This window comes from Pseudopodoces humilis, chromosome 10 (assembly GCF_049639895.1).
Source record: "Pseudopodoces humilis isolate 2021_Gansu_Grassland_sample_001 chromosome 10, ASM4963989v1, whole genome shotgun sequence".
Classification (NCBI taxonomy): Eukaryota; Metazoa; Chordata; class Aves; order Passeriformes; family Paridae; genus Pseudopodoces; species Pseudopodoces humilis.
In genome coordinates this window covers 3677334-3691987 of record NC_142209.1, presented here as the reverse complement: position 1 = coordinate 3691987, position 14654 = coordinate 3677334, and the positions used below count along the sequence as shown (strand labels likewise).

At 44.2% G+C, this 14654-nt stretch overlaps 1 protein-coding gene across 1 annotated transcript in view; it reads left to right on the top strand.

Annotated features, from left to right (window-relative positions):
- The first annotated feature begins 417 nt into the window (after nt 1-417).
- RASAL2 (RAS protein activator like 2) overlaps nt 418-14654 on the top strand; it is a 160523-nt gene continuing 146286 nt past the window's right edge. Inside the window, exon 1 of the mRNA XM_088060159.1 lies at nt 418-562. The gene's annotated coding sequence lies outside the window, so the exon portion shown is untranslated. The remainder of the gene's footprint in view (nt 563-14654) is intronic.

The window sequence follows — 14654 nt, the reverse complement described above, 5'->3', positions numbered from 1 at the left end:
GGGAGAACGGGCCGCTGTGGGAGGCATGCGGCCGCAGCCGGATTATCCCCATTTGCATTCCTTCGGGACGCCTCTCCCCGGCGCTCTCCCGGCGCGGCTGAGGGGAGGAACCATCCCGAGTCCCCCCCGGGGCAGCCACACGAAGCCCCGCAGGGAGGCGGCCCCGGGGGCCCCGGAAAGGGCCGGCGGCGGCTCCGAGGGCAGAGGGCAGAGCCGGCGGCCATCGCCCGCCTCTCCCTCAGGCCAGAGGCGGGCAGGGGCGGGGCGCGGCGGCTCCGCCCGCGCTGACGCTGAGGGCGGGGAAGGGCGGGCCGGGGGAGGGAGGGATGGAGCCGCACTGAGGCGAAGCGGGGCCGGGGCGCAGCGCAGGCGGCGGCGGCGCCTCCTCGTCCCCACGGCAGCATGGAGGCGGCCGCAGGAGCGGCGGCAGAGCCGGCGGCATGGGCGGCAGAGCCCTTCGCGGAGCCGGAGCCGGGCTCGGAGGAGCTGGAGGCGGGCGGCGCGCTGGACCGCGTCCTACGGGAGTCGGTCTGCCAGCAGCAGGGCTGGGTCCGCGTCTACGGTGAGGGGCGCCGGGGCGGGGAGCGGCGGAAAACTTCCCGGCCCCAACTTCTTTCTCCCTTTCTTTCTCTCCCCGCTGCCGAAGCTCCCAATTCCCCGCGGGTCCTCACCTCCCCCCTCCCCGCCCCGTTCCCGGAGCCCCGGGCTCACCCCGCGCCACGCCTTCCCCTCTCCCGAGGTGCAGGATGCTCCGCTCTTGGGATCCGCGTCCAAAGCTTTTGTGTGCTCGGAGTCCCAGGATGTGTGCCCGGGATGCGGCTGCCGGCAGGGCTGAGCGCTCCCGGATCTAATTAGTATTAATGAGCTACTAAAGGCCTGGGAGGTGCTGATACGGTGGGTCCCGTCGCCCCAGACTTACTGGTCTGTGTTAAATTGACACCTTTATAATTTATGGAAACGATGTTAAGATCTTCAGCAATGCAGGACGCGGGGTTGTTTCCCCTTCTTTGTCAAACTCTCCCTGGTATGCAACCTTTTAAAATTAGCTTGATTTATGTGGTCGGGCCTCTGGTTTGTTTAGGCTCCCAGCTGAAGTGCAGTCGGATTTAATCTCTCTATCAGCACCTAAATAGTGGAAATTCTGTTTTATCTTTTCCTTGTCTCTCCCTCTTGTTTGTCTTGGTAATCTAAGGATAATTACTCCCACGTTTCAGAGTGAGAAGCACTGCAGGCATTATTTTGTTTTCCCTCCTGTAACAAATTTGATGGTCCAGCCTTGAAAAGGCACAGGTTGTGGTGTGTGTACGTGTTACCTTTGTCTTTTACTATGATGGTTGTCCCCTCCCTGGATGTGTTCGAGGCCAGGTTGGATGGGGCTTGGAGCAGCCTGCTCTTACTGGAGGGTGTTTCTGCCCATGGCAGAGAGGTTGGAACAAAACCATCTTTAAGGTCCCTTCCAACCCAAACCATTCCATGTTTCTATGATTATGGAGAACCTGTAAAAGCACTTTTTTATTGGTACTTTTTAACATGTCTCATGCTGGTGATTGTCCCTCTCATCTTCCTCCCGTGTCCTGAATCCCAGTGAGATTCTCCAGGTTTTCACTGACCTGTAAAACTAGAAGCAAGTGCTCTCTGTGTGTCATTGATCTGTTACTGGTTGTGTTATTCCTGAAACACAACGATGACATGAATAAGTTATATGCAACAACTCTGCTGCATGTCTTGGCTGATGGCAGGTAATTATTGTGAGTACCACCAGCCTGAGCCTTCACACATATCAAATTAGGAAAATGAGGCTGCAGGTTTTCTGGAGAGCATGGTCACAAATAAACCTTTGTGTTTATTTTGGAAGCTTGAAAAGCTGGTGCAGTGGGATGAGGTTGTCTGTCTGCTTTCTGTCTGGTACATCAATGAGCAAAGTTATACTTAGCACAATTAATTGTAATAGAAGTTTGGGATTTTTAGTAGTTTCCACTGTGTTTAGCTTGCTGCTTCTTGCCTACCTTGCTTTCGTTAATCCCAGCCTAGAGCTGAGAGTATAAAATGCAGCCTTACGCAAAAATATCTCTCTGCTCTTGTCGAAAGAAGTTCCAAAGAAAGCAGTTTGCCTTTGGATTGTTTGTTTGTTGAGAACACTTTCTAAAGGTAAAATGAGAATGTACTTAAAAAGAGGATGTCTGGCACCAGCCTATCTGATTGTTACCCAAGGTTGTGTCTTCCATGAGTGGAAGCAGGAATGTGGTTTCAAAATTAGCTACAGTGAGGAACATTGCATGTTGATAAAGTCGTATGTTGTGATGTGCTTGTAGTTTGACATTAATGTGTTGATAAATGGGGAAAAATCCACAGTGACAGGGCCCAGCTAGCTCACAGGCTATAAAAATCAGCACATAAAAATACATCTCGTAGCCCAAGGACAATAACTAATTATTTCTAGTCTGTGTTTAAAAACAACTCATTATCCCTCTCCCTCATAAAGAGTCTGATGTGGTAGTGTCTTCTCTCCTTCCCTAAGAAATTGCAATCGGATTAGCTAGTATTTGTTTGTTTCCTCCTGCCTATTAGCCTTTTTTTTTCCTTGCATGAGCACATCTGGAGAAGTTTGCGGACAATGAATCAAGCTGAAACTGTGCCATGTTTGTGCACAGCTAAATATGGGTTACAAACCTATGAGTGACAAGTGTTATTCATAGGATTAAAAGTAAAGCCTTGCACAGTTGTTTGAGGAACCACAGCAGCATAGCGAAAGAAAACAGGAGCAGAAAGCTTACCCTTATTGTCTGTATTGTCTGATAAACAATGAGAACACTAACACTAATTATTTCACCATGAATGGCTGGGGGAGGGAAGGAATATCGAGCACATGAAAAGTGGAGAAGCGTTTTCTGGCACGGCAAAAAAATACAGCTTTTGATGTCACTGCATTTCTTTTCCACGTGTCTCTGTGATCATGAACCACTGTCTTGGGGAGTCGTTCCAAATGAAAGGTGACTGTCTGAAAAGTGTCCCTAGTAGTGGGGACATGTATTTTAAAGAAAAAGAGCTCAGCAGCCACTTAAAGACAGACAGCTGTTTGTTTCTGTGCGTCCCTACTTGGCTGTGGTGTGCCATCCACTTTGTCTCTGTCCAAGGAAGTAATTACTGCCATGAGGGGAACTGCTCTGGTTGCAGAGCCTTTAAAACTTCATCTGTTAGCACAGAGAAAAGAATTTAGCAGTAAAGTTCCATCACTGCTGGTTTCTGCGGCTTGCCAGCGGTATGACAGTGATGTGAATACAGTAGGACTTTACAATGTCTGGGATGTGATTTCAGTGTGACACTGAGGTCTTGTCTGACTTCACTACGAGATCTAAATCACAGTCTGGCTATTTTTGCATTTCCTGCCTTAGCTGCACTAGTTCCAAGGGTGGCTGTTTCATTCTGTGTTCTGGAGGTTCAGCAGCTTCTGCTTAAGTGAATTAGCCAGGACATTATCATGGAAATACAGTTTCCCTACCCATGGACGGAGTTTGAAATATAATTAGTTTCCTCTAACCTGATGTTTGGATAGTGGACAGGAGCAGCAGATTTGCTTGTCAGAGTGATAGGTTTAATTGCTCGTGAAACACAAATCATGTGAGTGCTGTTAGATGATGTTTCCAAGTACTGGTTTTGACACACAACTAATGTTTCTGTAAAAGATGTATCGACATGTGTTCTGGGTGACGGCTTCCATTCAGACTCATGGCATGTGTGCAAGGGGTAGGAGGGGGGAGGTGTTTTGCCTGGATTAATACTATGTTGGGTTTTTTTTTAGCTTTTCCTCTCTCTAAAAGTGATAACTGACTTTTGAAAGCACCCACCCATGTTTCAAGGTCTTTTTCTCTGCTCTTTGAAACAGGTTTTGTGAGGAGGAGGCAGGGCAATAACTGTGAATAAGACAGCATTTTCAGTGCTAGCTGTGGAAACAGAGCAATTACATTGCCTGGTGTGGCTGACTGAACATCCATGGATTTTGCAGGAATGAATTCCAAAGCCAGCATCACAGCATTGGTGTTAAATGTTGCATGTGATGGGAGTAGAATCGGTTTTTGCCTGATGTAGTCTGTGTCTAAACAGGTTGCAAACTTCTGTGACGGCATTGTCAGATTCATTGATGATGTGCCTGCTCTAAGCTCCTGTGCTAAAATTGCAAAAGAAGGGTTGCTGAAATATGTAAAAAATAGCACAGGGAAGAGTCTGTTCTTGACTGCTCATCCTGTGAACAGACATTGTTGCTCTGGGGCCTTATCTGGACTAGGAAATGTCTTTCTCTTTTAGCAGCAGTGCTAAAAGATGATGGTAGTTGTACAAACTCGACTGCAGATAGGATGTGGACTCTTTCATCACCTTGTCCTCTAATCCTGTAGCACTCTGGAGACATTCCTGGCTGCTGGAATGACCCTCCTAGCCCCCTGCTCTCCTGGCAGAAGGAGAAGGCTCTTCAAGCACAGGCTAGTGGGGCTCCATGCCTTTTAATGGATATCAATCTGCAAATAGAGCTTTGCTGGCTCTAACTCCAGAAAAAGCCCTAGACCCTGTGCAACCAGACAGAAACATCTCTTGGCTGCCTCAAACCTGAGCTCCAGGCTTTTAAGAATTGGCCCTCAGAAAATACCAGACTCATGCTCAGGACTGAAGCCACGGTAATGTACGTGGTGTCATGCAGAGATTAAAAAATAGCTGTGGCTTGGGCACTGAGCAGAAGCATCTCCTAATCATGTGAAATTCAGTTCAAAAGCCCAGTTTCTGTGAGTTATCCATTCCAGCAGTTCGTTGTCTGCCTTGCTCAGCTCTTTTATATCAGTGATTTCAACTCTGTTCTGAGGGGTTTCTGTCTCTTTGCAGCCTGCCTTGCTATGACTTTGTAAGTAGCTTTATATCTACCTTTTCTTTTTATATTCTTGTTTTATTCCACTGTTTGCAGTCACATCTGAAAACACCGAGATTATCAGTATCCAAACCGTCTTGCTTTGGATGAGTACCAACAGGCTTTGGTGACGAGTAGCATCTTGCTGTCAGCAGATCCTTTCCTTCCAGCCCTTCCCAGACTGCTGGCCGGCTTTTTGCCGATTTGGGGATGGGGAGTGTGAGCCGCCACCCTCCGTGCCCGGGGTCCCGGCTGCCCCCGGCCTCCAGCCGAGCCCGAGGAGGTCCCAGCAGGTGGCGGCATCTTCATTGCGGTGCTGCAGGACCTGGCGAGGATGCCCGAAACGCGCGGGGGGGAATCCCGTCCTCTCCGCTTCCAAACCTTCTCCCTCACCTCCACGAGCTCAGTTACAAAGTACTCTGGAGGCCGTCTAACAAGGGACAGGTGGGAACGGTGTAGTTCATGTAAAAACAAAAGGAAAAACCCGTCGTAGCCAGGCAGCGAGGCAGTCTGATAGGTGAGATGGCTGTTGCTGAGGGTTTTCTCCTCCTTGAGACAAGTGCAGCTGGGCTGGGGTTTGCAGACTGCTGCCCTTCTGAGTGCGTATGGAGCTGCGATTCCTTGCAGGAGAGCATTTGCTTTTAGGAAGGATTTAACAGGAGGTAAGGTGAAGGTGCAGGCAATATCCTTAGAAAGCTGAAAGGGAGCTGGGGAGCTGCACGGCATGTGTGCAGCCGGGCTTGTGTTGGAAAGGAGAGAAGGTCAGTGTTCACGAGCATTTCTTTCCCTTCTGATCAATAGGCTTATTTTTAACTCGCCCAGAAAGTTGGTGCAAAAGCAGGCTTGGAAGATAAACCTTGTTGGGCCGGGAAATGTCATTTCCTGAGTATTTGGACAATGCCTGCTGTGGTGATATTTGACCTTATCGTAGCCTTCAGGTACCAAATGAGGGACAGACGTTGAATACCGACAGCATAAAGCTTTTGTTAGTTTTGTTGAGATAATAAGTAACAATGAATTTTAGTTGGAGCTGCATTGTAAAAGGCAGAGTTTAATCAAAACCAAGATTTTTAGTGACCGCATTTGCTACAGATGAAAAACAGTCGAGTGTGCTGTGGGCAGAAATGCTGCTTTCCCTTGCCAGCCAGCAGCAGGGAATATCAAAAATGAGTGAAGTGCTCTTACAGGTGATCTGCTCATGCCTGCTCTGTGACAGCTCCTCTAATAGCCCTTTTTGACTCCTGGGAATTCTTGCAAGCATGCAGGGGATGAATTACACATCCTCTCTGCTCATTCTCCTGTGCATTGGCAGAGGTGACATGGAGTGGAGCTTAGGGCTGGACACAGCCTGCTTTCTCCTTGGTTGCTTTACTCCAAAATCCTATTGCAGAATCAGCCCTTTGGAGTTAAAACTGTTTGCTTTTCCTATTTTAAGAAACACTGACAGGAATTTATACATAAATGAAGTTTTTATTTTTCAGGAGTTTTTAGCTGGACTCCTTCAGCTGGCTGTGTTGTTGCAAGTGTTGCCTAGGTTACTAATTTATTAAGTCACTTAATACTAGAGTATGCTGGGGAAAATGAGGATGACATTATTTTAAAACACTGGTTTCCTGACTCCTGTATTTCAGTCACACGATTTATCTCTGGCTGAACATTTTCATGTGGTGCTGTTTCCTATTTTTAAACAATAGGGGAAAAAGAAGGGAAGATAAGAAGAGCATAACTGTGACCTGTTGACTTATTATGAGATCATGGATTCCTTTTAACTGATATTTATAGATTTTTATAAAAAATAGCTGAGATTTCAGTATTTTCCGACATATACGCTTGTTTAGCCTCAGGGTCAGAAGTTAAGCTCTCATCTGAATTCTTTCGAAATCCTCTGTGAAGACACATAGTAATCATGAAAATACAAATTGTATCTGCAAGGAGAGTAACCAAGGGAAAAGAAATGTTGCTGCATTTTGGTCTGTAAAATTCTCTAGAAGCCCTTTGTGTGTTTTGACACCCTTCTATCTCAGAAAGCCTTTATAAAGGGGAATAGCATTTATTAATTCTCTTTAATAGGGTTTTGAAAGGTCACAAAAATATAGAAAGGCTCTTCTCCAAGAGTCGGGACTATTTTTAATTGTAAAGCAAGCTGGAGCAGTGCAAGTAATGAGCTCTTGGAGGTGAAGGGGTCTTTGCACTTAAGTAAATGTAAAACCAAGTCCTGGATTTAGATCCTTTATTATCTAAGGGGATTTTTTTTTTTTTTTCCGACTGGGAATACCCCATTAGAAATTAGCTCTTACACTGCGAGCACTGGCAGGCATTTAGTTAAACACATTAATTCTGAAAACTGTGGGAAAACGACACCCATTTCAGCAGATGTGCGATGCGACTGGTGTAGATTTGCATAAGAATGCATATGCTTCTCTGTGAGTTTCTGGCTTGATTAAAACTTGCAGGCACCTTTTCTCTTCCTCTAGTGCTGTGTCTGCATTCTTGGGTATTAATGGTTTAATTGAAAATACCCTGTTGTTTTCTGTCTTAAGATAATTCATTTTATTTACACAGTGCTGCGCTGTAGATGAGCTTGGTGCTGTATAGACAGAGGCTGCTTTGCTTGTCTTTTGGAATTTGTAGCCAGGACCAGAGAATAAAGGACATAGCAAACATGAAAAATGGCAAATGTGTTTGAAAGTGGATGGAGAATTACACGGTGGAGTATCAGGAGCTGGGAGGGAATTGTGTGTATTCAGTCTCGGCTTCCAAGGAGGTGTGGGAATGGAAATCGGTACTGTGATGAGAGGAAGAGACGAGTTGAGGAATCTGTGACTAAAAATGATCTCAGACTTAATCCCTCCCAGTGTTAGGCTTTCACAGTAACAGTCCAAGAGATTCAGCAGAACCTCTTCACCTCAGTCCTGTTGTCAATGTGGATGGCATGAAAAGAGTGTGGAAAAGTCCTTCAGGTAGACCGTAGGTACTGTAGCATTCAATCTGAGAAAGCTTTGTTAGCTCTGGTAGCAGGGAATTGAAGCAAGGTACTGGGAGGCAGGATATTGAAAAAGAGGAAGATTAGTTGGATTTTGACTTGAAATTTCCAACAAGGCAACAAAATTTCCTAGGAATAAATATTTTGTGTCCATTGTATCCACATAATGTGATGTAACAAATGCTGGATGCCCACTACTACCTTCTAGGGCTTCAAGAAGAAATGTTTTGTGTCAGGAAAGGGAGGAAACCTAAAGCAGTGGGGTCTGTGGGATGGGTGCAGGATGTCTGTGAGCCAGACTGCACCAACAACAGCTTCAGGCCCTCCTGTGAGAGCTCTGATGATCCCCAGCTCTGGAAAAGCAGTCTTCAGGGTTAGGCTGAGGAGCTGGAAGGCCTGGAAATTTATGATACATCTGCTCTTTGGGAGATCCCTCACAGAGAAACTCTTAGTTACTACATAGAAATATAACAGCGCAATTACGTTTCTCCCCTTGGGATATACATCATCCTTAGCTAGAGAGGGGTTGGAGGAAATATAGATGGGTTTGGCACTTCTGGAGGGATTTCTATTGCACGTTTGATACTTGCGTGACAGAGTTAAAAACCTGCTTGCTTTTTTCAGGATCTCATTACTTGAGTCAGTGGATTTGCCTTAGATAAGCAGAGGTAATTCACACCCTCATTTAGCTGACTCTTTAGTGCACTGATACTGGTCTCAACAAGATAGGGGACAGATGCTGCACTACTCAGCACAGTGTGTGCTACGAGGGCTCCAGGAAAATGTGTGCAAAGCAGCAGTGCCTGGGAGGGCTGAATACAGTCCTTGAATCTCATTTAGAAATTAAATGATTGCTTTGCTTCAGTTTTCTGTTCCATTTTGATTTGACAAATGGTGACTGCTTTATTAACAATTCCATCAGGGTTAAAGGAGGAAGGATCAGTTTCACTTACTTGCACCATTCATTGCCTTGCTGTGTGAGTGCATCAAAAGCATTAATGGTTTTATTTGAGAGGGCTGCTCTGAGCTGAGAAGGTGAGGAAGTGAGGCACAAATAGGTCAGATAACTTGTCCAAGGACAAAAAAGAAACTTGGCAACAGAAGCCAAATCTTCTGAGACACTTACAGTGCTTTGCTTGTGTGCCTTGGGTTGCACTGCTTTGTGTTTGGGGTGCCTCTAAGCCTGCTGCTTTACTTGGATCCTCTGTAACTATTAATAGTCTTCTCAAATACCCTATTAGCTGTCAGATCTGTAGGTCAGCAGGGCAAGATGCTCTCAGAGGGGTTGGAGTTTCATTCAGGTGATTACATCTGCTTGCTCCTTTGATTTTATTTTATTTGCTGTTGTTTTTACTTCCCAAAAAGCCAAAGGTAAATTTTTGTTTACCTTCAAAATGGAATAAACTTGTCTCATTACAGTGATACCAGGCTGGATCACTGCTATGAAGGTGTTGGCTAGCCTGTGATTTGTAAACAGGGTGGGGTAGTGCCTATATCATTAATTTCAGCTAGGTAACTCTTCACTGCTAACTGGGAGAAGAAAATCCATCACAGATCAAAACTGGAAGACCACAGAACAATGGTTAAACCACTTTGAGCTCCAACATCCTTCCCGTGGCATTTGGGACCCAGTGCCAGTGAGCAGCACAAGTTTGGTTGGCTTTTTTTTATCCACAGTAGTTTTCCATGTTAGTTAGGTATTTTATCATAGGAGTACAGTGCAGTGCAGGCTCTAGGAAAGGAGACAAAATGCTTCCTGAAAAGATGTTTATTTACATGTTGAGGTTATACCTCAAGCTGTACAGACAAGCTGCTGCCTTCGCTGCGTTTCCTACTTGCTTAAATATACTGGAACACGTACATCACGCACCAAAAACAATGTGCTCACACTCACTAGGAAATCATTAGACTTCCTCGTCAAATAATACTAAGTATTTCCTATTTTGAGGTATGTTTCTGTAATTATTTTCCGTCTTTTTTTTTTGTTGAGGGTGGTGGGTAGTTGATAGGTATCCTGGAAAATAAGAAGTCAGGAAAGAAACCAACATCCTTCTAAACCAGGTTTGAGAAGATTTATTTTCTAAATGGCACTGGTTTATGGGGTCCCTTTCTCTCTTGCTTTCTGGCAGCACTTGCTTGGGATGTCAGTGAGGTGTGGGTGATTGATTACCCCGTTGAAAGGATTTCATGGGGTCCTTCCTTAACTCCTTCCATTAGCTATGGCCTTGCTCACTGAAGTTTTCAGATAGCCTCAACCCCCTAGAGATAATGAGTTTTATTTCCCATATAGTGCAGTAGCAAAAAAAGTTTTATGGTCTTGCCATAAATATTTATGTCAGTTTACTTTCACATACCCTTGGCTGGCAACTCCTCTGCTTAAAGAAGCTCCTGTAGTTGTTCTTGTCCAATTCCTTGAGTACTGAGTACTGTCAGAGCAGTGTGAGCTGAGGCCATTTCTAACTCAGCTCTCCTCATTTTGATTCCAGAGGTTGCTAATTTCTCAATTTATAGCCATTAAATCATTATAACCATTAAATCAAATTAGGAAGAAAGCCTCTTTTTTTTGTCAGCCTAGGCAAGCTTTGCAGATGGAAGTTAAGCATTTTCCGCTCTAATTTCTTTTTTTTTTTTGCCTTTTGGACTCGCTAATAGGGAAGTCAGGAATGTGAAGCAAATGGCCTCTGTTTGCAGAAATGATGAATGTGTAGGATAAAAGGTGGGATGATAAGAAGGAAGCAAATATTTTTTTTTATTCCAGACCAGTGCTGGAAACAGGGAATTTGCATGTTGTGAAAGTCAAAATATGTCTGAAACTTTGCTGGAAAATAATTTGAGAGGAATGCAGTAATAATAATTAAAAACCTAAATGGTATGAAAGGGCATTAATCTTAGCAATTCTGGCACAACTTGCTTTCTGCTTTTTTATTTTGTCAGAGTACATTGTTTTTTCTGTGTTAAAAACCAGAAAAGGGTGAAAATACAAAACTGTCTGAAAATGCAGTATGGCTGTCAATGATAAATATATGTTTGCTGTGAGAGCAACATTCACCTGAATCATCATGTCTCAAATTTATCTGGATCCTGACTTCAGCAGGGTGTTTGGCCAGTTATCTCAAATTGTACATTTTTGGTAATTTGGATTTAATGGCTCTCTTGGCACCTTTAACCTGCTGCTTATATATAATGGTGATATAACACTGGGAATCTGTCATTATTTCATATGTGAGCCAGTAAGCAACTGTGAATTATATATAAGCAATTAGAAGGAGGCTTTCTCCTTAGTCCTATATTTTGACTTACACATTTTTATAAATATTATTACATTCCCTGTCTTTATGAATAATTTGAAGAGCCATAGCTGTTAGCAACGAGAGACAGTAACTGTTTGCTTTGCAGTGGTCCAGATCTCTTCTCAGAATGGGTTGGAAACCAGACAGCCTGGGATACAGCAAGTGCTCTGGTAGGAGTTAAGGTAGTTTCCCTTACAAGCAGGCAGGTGTTCCTCTAAACAGGTACCCAGAATTAAATCAACCTGCTTCTTCCATGCTGAGAAAATACTTGCTCTGATTACAGGTTACATTAGCTTTGATGTTTCACTTAATTCTGGGGGGAAAAAAAAGGTGAGGGTGGACTGCTGGGCCCTAGTTTTCTGTGTTTTCAGGCTGATGACCTTTTACTGCCATCTCTGTGGAATTACCACAGGTATCTGCTGGCCAGACCATGAGATCTCTTGGCTGACATACCCATCCTATTGTAAACCATAACCACCACATCTGTTTGCAGATCAGTCTCTAGGATGGCTCTAAAAATGCTTTGGGATGAATCTCAGATGAAAGCTGTGGTGACAGAGGGGTTGGTTTCACCAGATGAAAGCTGTGGTGACAGTTGGGAGGTTGATACCCAACAACATAAATCTTTGCTGTCAAGACTGTTATTGTTGTTGATGGAGTTCAGAAGGGTTATCACCAGTTCAGTCTGAAAAGCATGCAATTGAGTTTAAAACTTAGAGTAACTTCGTAGAGAAAAAGCTGTAGTGTATCACTTTGAGTGTAGTTAATCTGTTTCATCAGTTTACCAGCTGAAATGTTCTAGCTGTACTTTTGATTTCCATTTATAATAACCACTCAATTCTATAGCTGACACAGTATCCCTCCTTGTTTCATTTCCAGACTTTATTGATGTGGCTTCTTTGTGACCTACTTTCACCGCTTTAAGGTTGCTTTTTTTCATTCCCTTCCAAAAGGAAGTGCCTTCCATGAGAAATGCTGGAAGCTCACTAGCCAGTTTTTAATACTGGTGGATGAGAACTTTTGGACCAGCCTGAGTGGCCTTCTGCTTACACCCAGGGTAGATGACGTGACTGACTCTTGGGTACTTTCCTTGCAAAGTTCTGTTGCTGACCATTTTGAGACCCTGGAGGTTGGTGTTTGGAGAATTAGGGAAGTCTGTATTTCCTTGGAGCTCTGATTGCACGTGATGGAAGTGACCAGCCCTGTGACTCTTAGGGACAATGTGTTGGCCTCTTGTCCTTGCCAGGGCCTGCAGTATGTCATGTGCTTATTACTTAAGCACTTGCACAGCTGGAGGAAGCATCATCCCAGTTCTTACTCCTTTTACCCATTGTGGGGTGTTCTCCATTTGTGTTGCTCCTTGTGGTTTTCTCTGTAGTTCCTACTGGTGGTGATTCAGTTTGAGGCTGAGCTGTGTCTCTCTTCAATTAGTAGTACCTTTGCTTTTTATCTGGGGCAGGAGGTGTGTGTTTACTTCTTTGTAGGGACACATAAAAAACAGTTAGTGAGATGCAGTTTTCAGCAGATACATCACATTTAGCTGAGTCTTGTTGGGGGTATTAATAACCCATTGGAAAAAAAAAAAGCACTCCTGTAATTTCACAAAGCAGATGTAGCATTTGTGATCATCTTCTTGTAAAACTGGCTGCTTTTCTCCCTGCTCTGTTTCACTTGGGTGTCAATTTGGTATAAACACTGGTTACCCAAAAGAAAAGTCTATTCCAGTCATTTTTCTGGAACCTTGCTGGCTTGTTGGTTTCCAGCAAAGAGTAGCCAGCTTTGTGTGTGTGCATGTCTCTGTTATAAAATGAGCACACTATTAATTTTAACTGCACAGTTTTTGCTTGGAACAGCAATTCAAACCATGAGGGAAATCGTTCTTGTGTGTGTCAGTGTCAAAGGAATTTCAACAAAGGTGACATTCAGCTCCCATTGGGGTCTGGTCTTCGCTCTTCTGGGGCTGGGTGCACATTGCCCTCAAGCCTCTTAGGGAAACCTTTAGCAGAAGGTGAATGGAGAACTTGAACTACAGGAGATGTCCACCAATGCTGCAGGTAGTGAGGGATTGGAGGAGAAACACGTTCTTGTAGCCCACTGCTGTAAGTCACAATCCTCACTGCCTCCCCTGTTGCCTTGTGTCCAACCAGCTGTGGGCTTGTGTGCTGGTATAAACATGAGGTGGTGTTACTCTTTTAAATGGAGTGCTGGAAGAGTCTGGGGGGTAAAAATACAGCTGAAAGTAGCTGCAATGGAATAATTTGCCTCAAAAGGCAACCTCTGGCATTGTGCTGAGCGTTACCAGGGCTCTGAGGTTAAAGGAGCTGTGTGTGATTGGGGAGAAAATGCAGGATTCAGCAAGTGTGGAGGTGCCAGCTGGAGCGACCCAGCGGTTTTCTGGGTACACCAGCTATTTCTCCATGTGTCTTGCCAGCAGGATGCTGGGTGAAAGTGGGGTGGTGCTGTTTTTGTTGGAAGCAAGCTTTGTACAAGAGGTCATGCTGGTCCAGAGGCATGGCATGTGAAAGCTGTTAGTGGTTTGCAGCTTTTTAGGAGGATGTTCTTTTTCTCTGGTTGAAATATCAGCAAAGCAAGTGAAACATGAGAGATAGCTACTGAGTTTCATACCGTTTCTGTTTTTTTTTTTAAATCTTTCCCTTCATCAGTATATAGGAAACAATGAATGCAAATCTATTCCCCAACACGTGCAGATGCATTTGTTGCTTGGAAGCTGAGCTGGGCAGGAGCTCTGAATTATCAGCATCTGATCCCAGAGCTTTAACAATCTGCAATCTCCTTAATATTCTGATGAGCCACCATGGGTATTATTCCTCTGTTTTTTTCACTTTTTCTTTTTTTTTTTTTTTAACTCATATTGCAATCAGAATGCTGTTGGTTTAGGATTAAAAGAGATAAAGAGATGTTAGCTGGCTCTATCCTTTGCACAATTTTCCTGTGACAGCAGAAAGAGGGAGAGTGGATAGTATGATTCTCTTTCCTCCACAGTAGTACAAATGAAGCCTGAATTAGAAACAACTTTTAAAAATTAAGAGATATCTCCTGTTCATAATTGTGTCTCCCTAATACTGTGAGTACCAAAGCACATAAATTATTCATGCAAGGAAATCCTCTGATTTTTTTCTTGGGGAATCACAGCACTTCCAAGGAAAAAAACTTTTTGCCTCTAAAGATTTAGCAACTCTGCTCTGGATTCTCTGGCAAAAGTATTATTCCTGTAATAGCTTATCTTTAGAAATAACTGCAGATTAATTTTAAAAGACACGTGTCTTTTAAAATGTAGCTTGCTTACCCAGATGGCAATTAGATTAATCTTAATGGTAATGTAAATCTGGAGTAGATCTCCAGCCTAAGGGCTGGCCATTTTACTCTCCAGCTGTTTTCCAAGTGATTTATTTCATTTTCCCCCTTGGTTTCTTTGCCTCACCCCTCAGCTTTACTCTTGCTGCTCGTCGTACAGTGAGAGAAGAACAGC